We start from the raw sequence: 9,486 nt of genomic DNA, 5'->3' as shown, positions 1-9,486 counted from the left end.
GTTGTGCAGTTTTGAAGGAAAAAAAGGATGAAAAAAATATACTGGATACTTACAACACAAATCATTGGCTGTTAAGAGATAATGGATGATATAGATGATGTCTCCATCTCTTAAACAATATCCTTCTCTTGGAAACTAGCTCTGCATAAACTGCAAATAGGCAGGACAACTTTTAATGAGAAGAGTAGGATTCCATGAATTTTAAGTATCACACCTATTTTATTAATAATATTCCAAACCCAAAGCTTTTGGAAGATTACTGTTGAATAAAAAAATACAATAAAGCTATGGTCAAAATGTGCTGAATTATGATGATCTGCCTGACACACTCTATGTAGAATTAAGAAAAAACATTTTTCAAAATGCTTGCTGATTTACAACCATTATTTTCTCTTTTATTTAATAAAACAAATAACTCCTCATGAAGTGTTTATTTCTAATCAAAGGACATTTAAGGTACTTTTAAAAAATTAAATAGCACCCACTTAACAATGTGTGTTCAGTAGACTCTTTCATCCCCCAAAATATACATACCAATTACCTTACCTTTTGCACAGACTGTGCTATCCCAAAGAATCCCAATGCGCTTTGCAAATATAATTAACAACATGGCATGTCAACTTCCACTGCTGATACGCAACCGTTATTTCGGAAACCGTCAGCACTTGGAAATACTGTGTAAATGTTTAAAACAAAAGTGAAGAATTTGTTATCTGTCTAGGGGGCAAATATAATCACTTAACTTGGAATTTGATCAGGATTAAGCACTGGGGTTTACAGTCCAGCATTCCCACAGTATCCTGATGGCTATCATCCATTAGCCGCATAATGAATAGTAATCTTTCATTGGGTGACTGCATCAGAATGAAGGGTGCTATACAATGAATAAGCCCAGGTTTTCATTTGGTTTGGTTTAGTTTGGTTTTTTAATATGAGAGTTCAAACCTTCTTCTCCAAAATACACATTTGGTATAGGTAAAAGGAAAGCAGGGTAGAGGTAGGTAGACTGGTTGCAGCAACTATAGCATCTAGAAGCTGCCCACAATACCTCCTTTCTGATTTTAGCTTTCAAGGGATAATCTGGCAGCTAGCTACAGGCAGTCCTCCTGGTATAACCTGGCGTATTGCTGACATGCTGCCTACAGTAAAATGAGTTGACGACTGTATCTACAGAGACCCAACACATCGGAAGAATCTCAAGCTGGTCACGCAGGCTACCCATCGGGCCTGATACCATGGTGGTCCAACAAAGGCTATGACAGGATATACTAACGCTCTTAAACACAACACAAGGCAGTACAGCTAGAATACATAATGAGTTTATGGTTCACAAATTTTGCTTTATGAAACAATAAATTGTGTTTACTTTCCCTGGTTATAAAAGAGAATGTAATAATTCCTGGGTTGTTCCAAAAATGTAAAGCAGGATCAGCAGTAAAAGATGTTGAAGCAGCAGCGCTTCCCTGAGAAGCAGCCAACTTAGAAGTGGAATATGGATTAGTGTCATCAGGAGCAGCAGCAAGAGCTGCACAGGCAGTCTGATGGGGCACTTTCCTCGCACATCATTCTGTGGCTGTACAGCTGAGCCACTCAGAAAATCATAGCTGAAAAATTTTGTCCAGAACTATCAAGCAGATTTGCACCCTCTCTACACTCTGAATTTTACAGGTTACTGAATAAAGATGAATTAATATCTTACGTAGCAAGTGTAATTTTGATCTCCAGAAAAGAAAAAAAGTAGCTCCACTACTGTACACAGTAATGGCATGAAGTAGAGTTTGATGTGCCATACAGGATCTTTGTAGAAGTCTGTAATCTCTTGTTGGATAAGGAAAATAATTGCTCTTTTTAAACAATTCAGCCAATCTCTTCTTCAAATTCTGTTTTATTTGTGAGAGCTGTAGCTGGGAAGTCTCTAAATATGTTCAGATATAACAAGGAAACACTCAATGAACGTTCTTGTTTAACGTGTCATTTTGAGATTATCTAAATACACTTATTAATTGTAAACTAACACAAAATATGCTAGAAATCAGTCTTCCACATTAATTCAGTGGTAGCATTAATTTCAGTCTCTAACTGGCTATAGTCAACGAACCTTCAGGGAGTTTGTGTATCTACCTCTGAAATTGGCTAGCAAGTTAAAAAATTTATGAAGGCGTTGATTACTGAATGACTGAAAGTCTGACTGCAAACACTGTTTTTCTTTGGACATACAAAAGACCACCAAATATTTATACCATAAAGTTTTTCAAGTGGCAAAAGATATTTAAATTTAAGCTGCAGAAGTTCAATAATGTATTTTGTCAATTTTAAAACAGTCTGAGTTACCACAGAGCAAATTTACATCACTCTACCAGGCTCAGTTAAAAAAATAATATTCTGGAAGTCTAGGTTTACTTTCTAAGATGTCTCAAGGCAGGCACCTGAAATTGCAAGTACCAAAAGTGACAGCACACTTTTGAAAACAAGTTTCTATTTCCAAAGCGTTATTATTCTTACCAACTTTCAGACACGAAAAAGCCTTAGTTATTCACCACACATACTCAGAACCACGTCTGTTTTCTTTGCTCTTGTCTGGACTGAGATGGTTTCTCACAGTGTCTTTATTTCTGTCACTGGAGATTTGCTCCTAGATATCTTTTTATGTTCTTACTAACATTCTAAAAAAGTCCAAGAATTCAAAATAAGAAGTGAGTTTTCCAATATGACTATCTATAGTATTTACCATTAGCTTTCAAAGACCTTCATGCTAGCTAAGGAGTTGGTAATTCCTTGTTTTGCAAAGACTTCTCAACATTGAAGACCTTCTTGTGTTCTCCTTCTATTTAAAGTGAAATAGCTTTGACCATGAAGAACATAGCTTTGCAAGATTTTAAGGTAAAGATAAGAGTATGAAATACCTCCTTATTTATAGACTGTCCATTCCATGGTATAACATAATCACATGGCTTTTACTACCTAGCATGTCCTGGGAGTAGGTGAAAAATAAGACAATTCCTAATTTTAATACTAAAGAACAACTCCGACCAGGGAGTTCCTTCACCCCAATGGACTATTCCTTTGTGCCACCAGGAGACAAGTCAAACTTTATCCCCGTCTTACAGATGGGAACACTGAGGAAGCAAGACCAAATGACCTATCAAATCAACGGGTGGTATCAATATCACAAGCAGGAGCTCATAACTTCCTAATCAGTTCTAGGCTACTGGCCAGTAGCCTCAAATTGTGATCATGGTCCCTTGCAAATAGTCAAATTGACTGTACAGTCATAATAATTATGCATTTAAATTAGCCAATTTGTTATTATAATTACAAGTTTAATCTGAATTCTGTGTGTGTAATAAAATTTAGAACTACCCCAAATATGTTTCTCATAGTAGATTGCAATTTTTAATTTCCTGACACTCCGCAGATGTCAGAGAAGGGTTACTGTGATCCCTATGTCTTTTAATATGCCCTAAAGATAAGTGAATCAAGATGAAAAAATCCATGAACCATAGGCAACCTCATTATCCATATTCTCTGTGCTGTTCATTTCCTAAGGACTACTCTATATGAGGGAAATTATCTATATTCTGCGTATACTGTAGAAGAGTATATCTATTTTCCATCAGCCACATATTCCCCCCTCTAAACTGTACTCCCTCTGTTGATATAATCAAAGCTGGCCACTTGTCCTCAAAGAGAAAAGTGTAATAAACACCTAAATTTATATATTTCATCCTGTATTTTTAGCAAAATACATAAAAATTCAACATAATTGTTACATAGTCTTAAAAATGAACTAGGCCTTAACAGTTAGCTACCTAATTTTGTTCTAAAATTCAACAAACTGAGAAAATCTCTTTTTATACAATCTTTTGGATATGTCATTTGCCATTTATATTTGATGGCCTTAAGGAAAAAAAGTTACAAAAAGGTATTAATGCAAGTAGATAATAAAGCTGCATTCTATAAATCTATAGCAGCTTACAGTAATCATTAAAGCATGCAAAACTCTTTCATCTATTCAAAAATATGCAGTGCACAGAATGCCTGCTAAGGTGCATGACAAGTCAGAGTTAAATATATATTAATAAATGAATTAGCTTCATAAATAATAGCCATAATGACATTTTAGGAGACAATAAGTCTGAGGATTGTCAGAAAATGGTTGATGTATGAGCTTCACGTCTCAGTGATTCTTCAAAATGAATAGGCTTTGCAAGATAGTTCAGACCCACGACCAGCCTATTTCCTTGAATAATTTACTTGTTGTCAATTTGTACAGCCACATTACACATGCAAATTGTGCTGCCTGTGCAAACACCACTTGGAGATGATAAAAACAAATTTACGAAGGCTATAGAGGAAGGATTTATTTCACTTTCTCGCCCAGGTCAAGCAATACATGTATCTGACGATTGTGTGTACCCAATTTTGTTGTAATTATATCAGCAAATTATTCTTTATAATCTTATTATTTTTAGCAGTCTCCTTGTGCTTGGGATAATTAGCTTTCTTCACTCAGTGTAAAAACAATTCAACTTGCCAGCTAGGCAGGGCACAGCTCCATTATCTGTTTTGGGTTTAAATTTATTCCCTATATTCTTGGACACTTTGTGTAAATTAAAAATTTCATAGTCCCTAATACTGTACACGCTGTTCATTCAGTGATGAATTAAGGTCCCTAAACCTCTACGTTTGCTATTAGATATCTCACCCACTTTATATGTTAATCTGTGCTAATGAATTCCACAACCCCTAGCCACAGCGAGATGACTAAAATTATTACCACTTACAGAGATATGCCTTTTTCATTTAAAGTTCAATTCAAATTGCTCCCATAAACAGTCTGCCACACAAAGATACCTCCTTTAAAGAAGAGTTACTTACCTGTAAGTAGAGTTCTCTGAAGGTAGCATTATCTTTGGATACACATTCCTCAGCCACGTGACCTCTGGTTTGTGGCAAGGGGGAGTGGATCCATCCCTTGATAGTTAAGACTTTTTCCTCAAGGCACTTCATTACCTCTGCAGCTCCTGTGCCTCAAGGGTTATTTGTACCACAGCCTGTCAACACAACTGCCCCTTGACTTCTAAGGTAGGCCCAGGACCAGGCTGAGGAGCGGAGAGGCTCCTTAGAGAGGTGGCTGTTGTCTTGACAGAACTTCTACACAGCAGCTTTGTACTGAACGAGTCTCAGGTAAGCGACTTCTTCCCTCTCAAGACAGCTACCTATGAGCCTGTCATTCACGGCAAGAACAGCAAATCCAGTGAAACAAAAACATGCAGAAGGCAACAAAAAAGCTGGCACAGTATTATGTGTGTAGCACAACAACAGTCACCCAGATGTCAGCTTGCCCATGGTGCAGCTACTTGCACTTCACAGAGAGCCGGGATACACAACCAAAATTCTACCGCTCCCAAAGGAAAATAATTTAAATATTACAGTTTCTTCAGTAAAGGAGAACAGCAATACCCTCTGCTGAGCAATTGTGTTTCAAACCAGTAGAGGGCATTGGCATACATAGAGACTAAATAGGTTCATTACAGTAGCCTGAAAAATCAGGTGTTATTTATACAAATGAAACAATAGCACATTTCAAATATGGTTTCGGAGTATCAAAACTAGCCCTTCGAAGTTAAATCAACACAAAATAAAACAAAAATATTGAGATTCTTATAAGACTTTCCAATTACATAAACCTTTATTGCAGTACAAATACTAAACATTAATTTTATCTAGTATCTTTGAAAAGTACTTAAAATAGTATTGTTTGTTTCACAAACTAAACCAAGTGCCTTGCCCTGGCTCCACATCTGAGTGCCACATGAAGGAACTCCTAGTTGTAAGGCTCACTATTGTGCTTCTAAAGAATGCCAATTAATATACAAAGAAAAACTCTCTGAGAGGTTAAGAAAACTGCTTTTTGACTCTTCTTGTGTAAAACCAGTCAGATGTTCTTTCATTCAGTGATATGGCAGAAGGGTGTTTCTCTTCTATTGCCAGAGCAGAAGAAATATATCTAAGATCCCAATCCAGTATATGGACTTTTGTGTTCATTACAACAAAATCAGGATTGATGTATTTGGATTGCTGAAATTTGTCCTATACTAGGTGAAGACTCTCAAATAGGTGTGATGTCTACATTGCAGTGAATTATATGGCTGCAGGTCCCATACAACCTATGCTATACTCAAAGTAACAAATGTAGTTGTTGCAACACAGGGGTCAGGTCAGCAAGCTCAACAGTCATCAAGTCCAAGTAGCTGAATAAAAGCTATTAGCAAGAGGTGAACTTCATACCCCTGTGGCCCTACCAGTGCTGGTATTCAAACAAGTTAGGTTAAGGTTTGTATGGGTACACCTACAACAGCTCAGTTATGCTTTTGCCTTCTGCAAAAACTTACCCTAAGAGCCCAGATCACCTGCACCTTTAAGTGCTTAGACTTTTTTTGCAGATCTGCCCCACAAGATTAATTAGTCTAATTGTTATTTGTTCCTTAGCTTGACATAATATGTAAAATGCACCACAGACCCTCAGTGGTGATTTGAAATGAACTGGCTAAAACTCCTCTACCTGTTTGTGCTCATTCCCTCTTCCCTATGCACACCCACAGTATCACCACTCTTAAAGCAAAATCTGATCTGCTTTTGAATTGATTCCTAAACTTCCATATTATGGACTCAGAATTAATCCACACAAAATACAGGGCTGAAAGCTGTGGTGGTTTAATAATTTGACCAGATATCCCTAACTGAGAGGAAGGTAACATCTGGTACAAAAGCTGACCCTTTGAAAGCTGGCCCGACAGTTTTAGCTTTCCAATGTAGCCTACTGCCAGTGTCTGTCAATGCCCTCAACAGTCCAAATGGGATCAAAACCTGCAGAGTTTAAGCTTGCAATAGACAAGGATGATGAAAAGTCTTTCTACCTGTGAGGTACTGAAGTTGAAAACATCTTGCTTATTCCTCACAGGAAGCCTGTGGTCAGAATGATAACCGAGTACAGATCTTCCAAGTTTCAATCTGGAATTTTGAACAAAAGGTCTTATGTCCTCACTGAATAATGTGTGCTAATACTTTGGAGATGCCTTTTAAAAAAAAAAAAAAGTAGACAAAGCAGCTTGCTTATGTGCTACTGATGCTTAAAACGACAGACATTTATTTCTGTATCTATGGACAGAATTTTCATCAAAATGCATACCTCACAGGAACAAGAACATAGTAAATGATGGTATGACAACCTTCTCAGTAAAAGCTTCAGGCTTGATCCTACATTGTTCAGTTATGTAGTGCTCTCCAACAAGCAAATTTAGAAGCATCCGGGCAGACCTGATGCTGAACAACAAAGAGCCCTGCAGACTGACCGTGGAGCTCCTCTTGGCTAGTAGCCGTACAAGGACGAAGAAGGGAGCACATAGCAAAGCTTCTCAACTGTACACAGCGGATTATACTCAAGGCCATTTTTCTTCAGAATACTATTGTTTGGTACACCTCTTTCCATTTTTTCTTTGCTTAGCATCCTCAAGAACATGGGAATGAGAACACAGGGGGCTTGAGACTTAGATCAACGGAAAAAAGGCCACAGCTGGTCTGTAAACTAACTGTACACACACGCAGCCAACTTGTGTTGCAGTGTTACAGCTCTGTGCTCTCTGCTGCACACTCTTGACCTAATCCAAACCTAAAAGAAGCCAGTGGAAATCTTTCCATTGACTTTTAACAGGCTTTCGATCAGGGCTCAGGCAAGGGCCTGCCTGGATTAAAGTCTTGCTTTGAATGAGGTAAAGAGAGCTCAAATTACAAACCATCATTACTAATTACAATATATACTATAGAATATTTACTAATATACTTTAATGTACGGTCTTAGATAATGTTCTTTGGAGATTTCCATTAATTGTCTCTATGATGGTTCTTGTAATGTTTGTTTAGCAAGAATTAATTTGGTTCTTATATGGCACAGTACGTGGAAAAAACCCTCTGTAATCCTTTTAACTGACTTTAAATGCTCATTTGAATATAATTATTTTAAAGGATTAATCAAAAGTATTTTTTAAGTTAGCAACAAATTAAAAGTTTAGGAAAAAACAGAGGTTATTTTATTGTCTTTACATCTCTCCTTAAAATCATATTAATTTTCCTTTCCAACACTATTTTATTGTATTAAAATATAATCATGCTAGAAAAATTTCTCATTATGTTAGCAAAAATGAATACAAGGTAGATAGTATACTAACACAATGACTGTAATCTGCTAATACAATAAGGCCTTCCTATTATGTTTAAACAAGAATTAAGTTCTTGATCGTTTCGACATATTTCCAAAACACTGTCTCAAAAGGATAAAATGCAGCATATTTCCATGCTCAAGGAAAAGTTTCTGATGCCCTCATTTACTGCTAAAAACCAAGAAACAGCTAATAATGCATAATTTATGTTGTAGCAGATTCCATTTCTGTACTAAAACGCTGTGTATATTTTGTGGAAATAAGCATGTACATGATTATTTATGAGTAGCTAAACACGGCTTCAAGAATATGTCTGAGGAAATAGTTCAGGCCTCCACTGTGTCCTGAAGCCCAACAATCTAACGTCTCTCCAGTCTGAAGAACAGAATTCCACTGCGGGGACCAGGCATATACACAGGGGTTAGCTTTTCTGGTACCCGACAAATTTGACTACTTCTGTTACAGTTACTCATTAAGAGAGTGCTTCAAAAAGAACCCAAGCAATGCTGAGTTTTGTAGATCATAATCAATACTTTATACCCAGAAACTAGCAGCATGCTCTCTTTCAGTGCTGCTACATGAAAACAAGCAAAGGTATGGAAAAACACTCTGTTCAGGCTTGATAGGGTGCACACTTGCCAAATGTGGTGGTATGAGGAGTCCACCCCAAACAGTACCAGGACCAAAAATAGCACCACAAGCACAGATTGGTTACCCAAATGGATACAGGACATCCTCTTCACAAGCAAACTTGTTTAAGACTACCTCAGGACAGCATGAATACTCTGTTACTCTACAGCAACAACAGAAAGACCAAGCCCCAGAGCCGCTGTTTTCAGTTCCTGAGCAGACCGTGTGCTTTGCTCTAGAGAGATTCCCACAGCAGGAACCTCATATTCCTGTTGCCACAAGACAATACATCTGACAAAGTAAACTATAACAACTGGGACTCAAAGGAGTATCTGTAAATATCCAATAGCAGAAGGTAGGGAACAGAGGTACAGAGAAAATCACCTAGAACCTGAAAATTCATAGAGATCCTGAAAGATTAAAATTAAACTTGATGTGACACCTAATTGCAGTAGGCCTTCCTTCTAAAGTTCAAGTAGTTTCTAATAACAGCATCAAAATATCTAACCTGTAATTACTGTGTTGCACTAGTTTGATGTTCCATGGGAATCTGAGAGGCATGACTCATTTCATTCGTAAGAGTCATTGTTTGGCAGGTCTCCAGGACAGGAATTCAAGTAAGAAAGGAAGTTAGATC

This window comes from Egretta garzetta, unplaced genomic scaffold (assembly GCF_000687185.1).
Source record: "Egretta garzetta isolate BGI_Z169 unplaced genomic scaffold, ASM68718v1 scaffold486, whole genome shotgun sequence".
Taxonomy (NCBI): Eukaryota; Metazoa; Chordata; class Aves; order Pelecaniformes; family Ardeidae; genus Egretta; species Egretta garzetta.
This window is presented reverse-complemented; position numbering follows the sequence as displayed.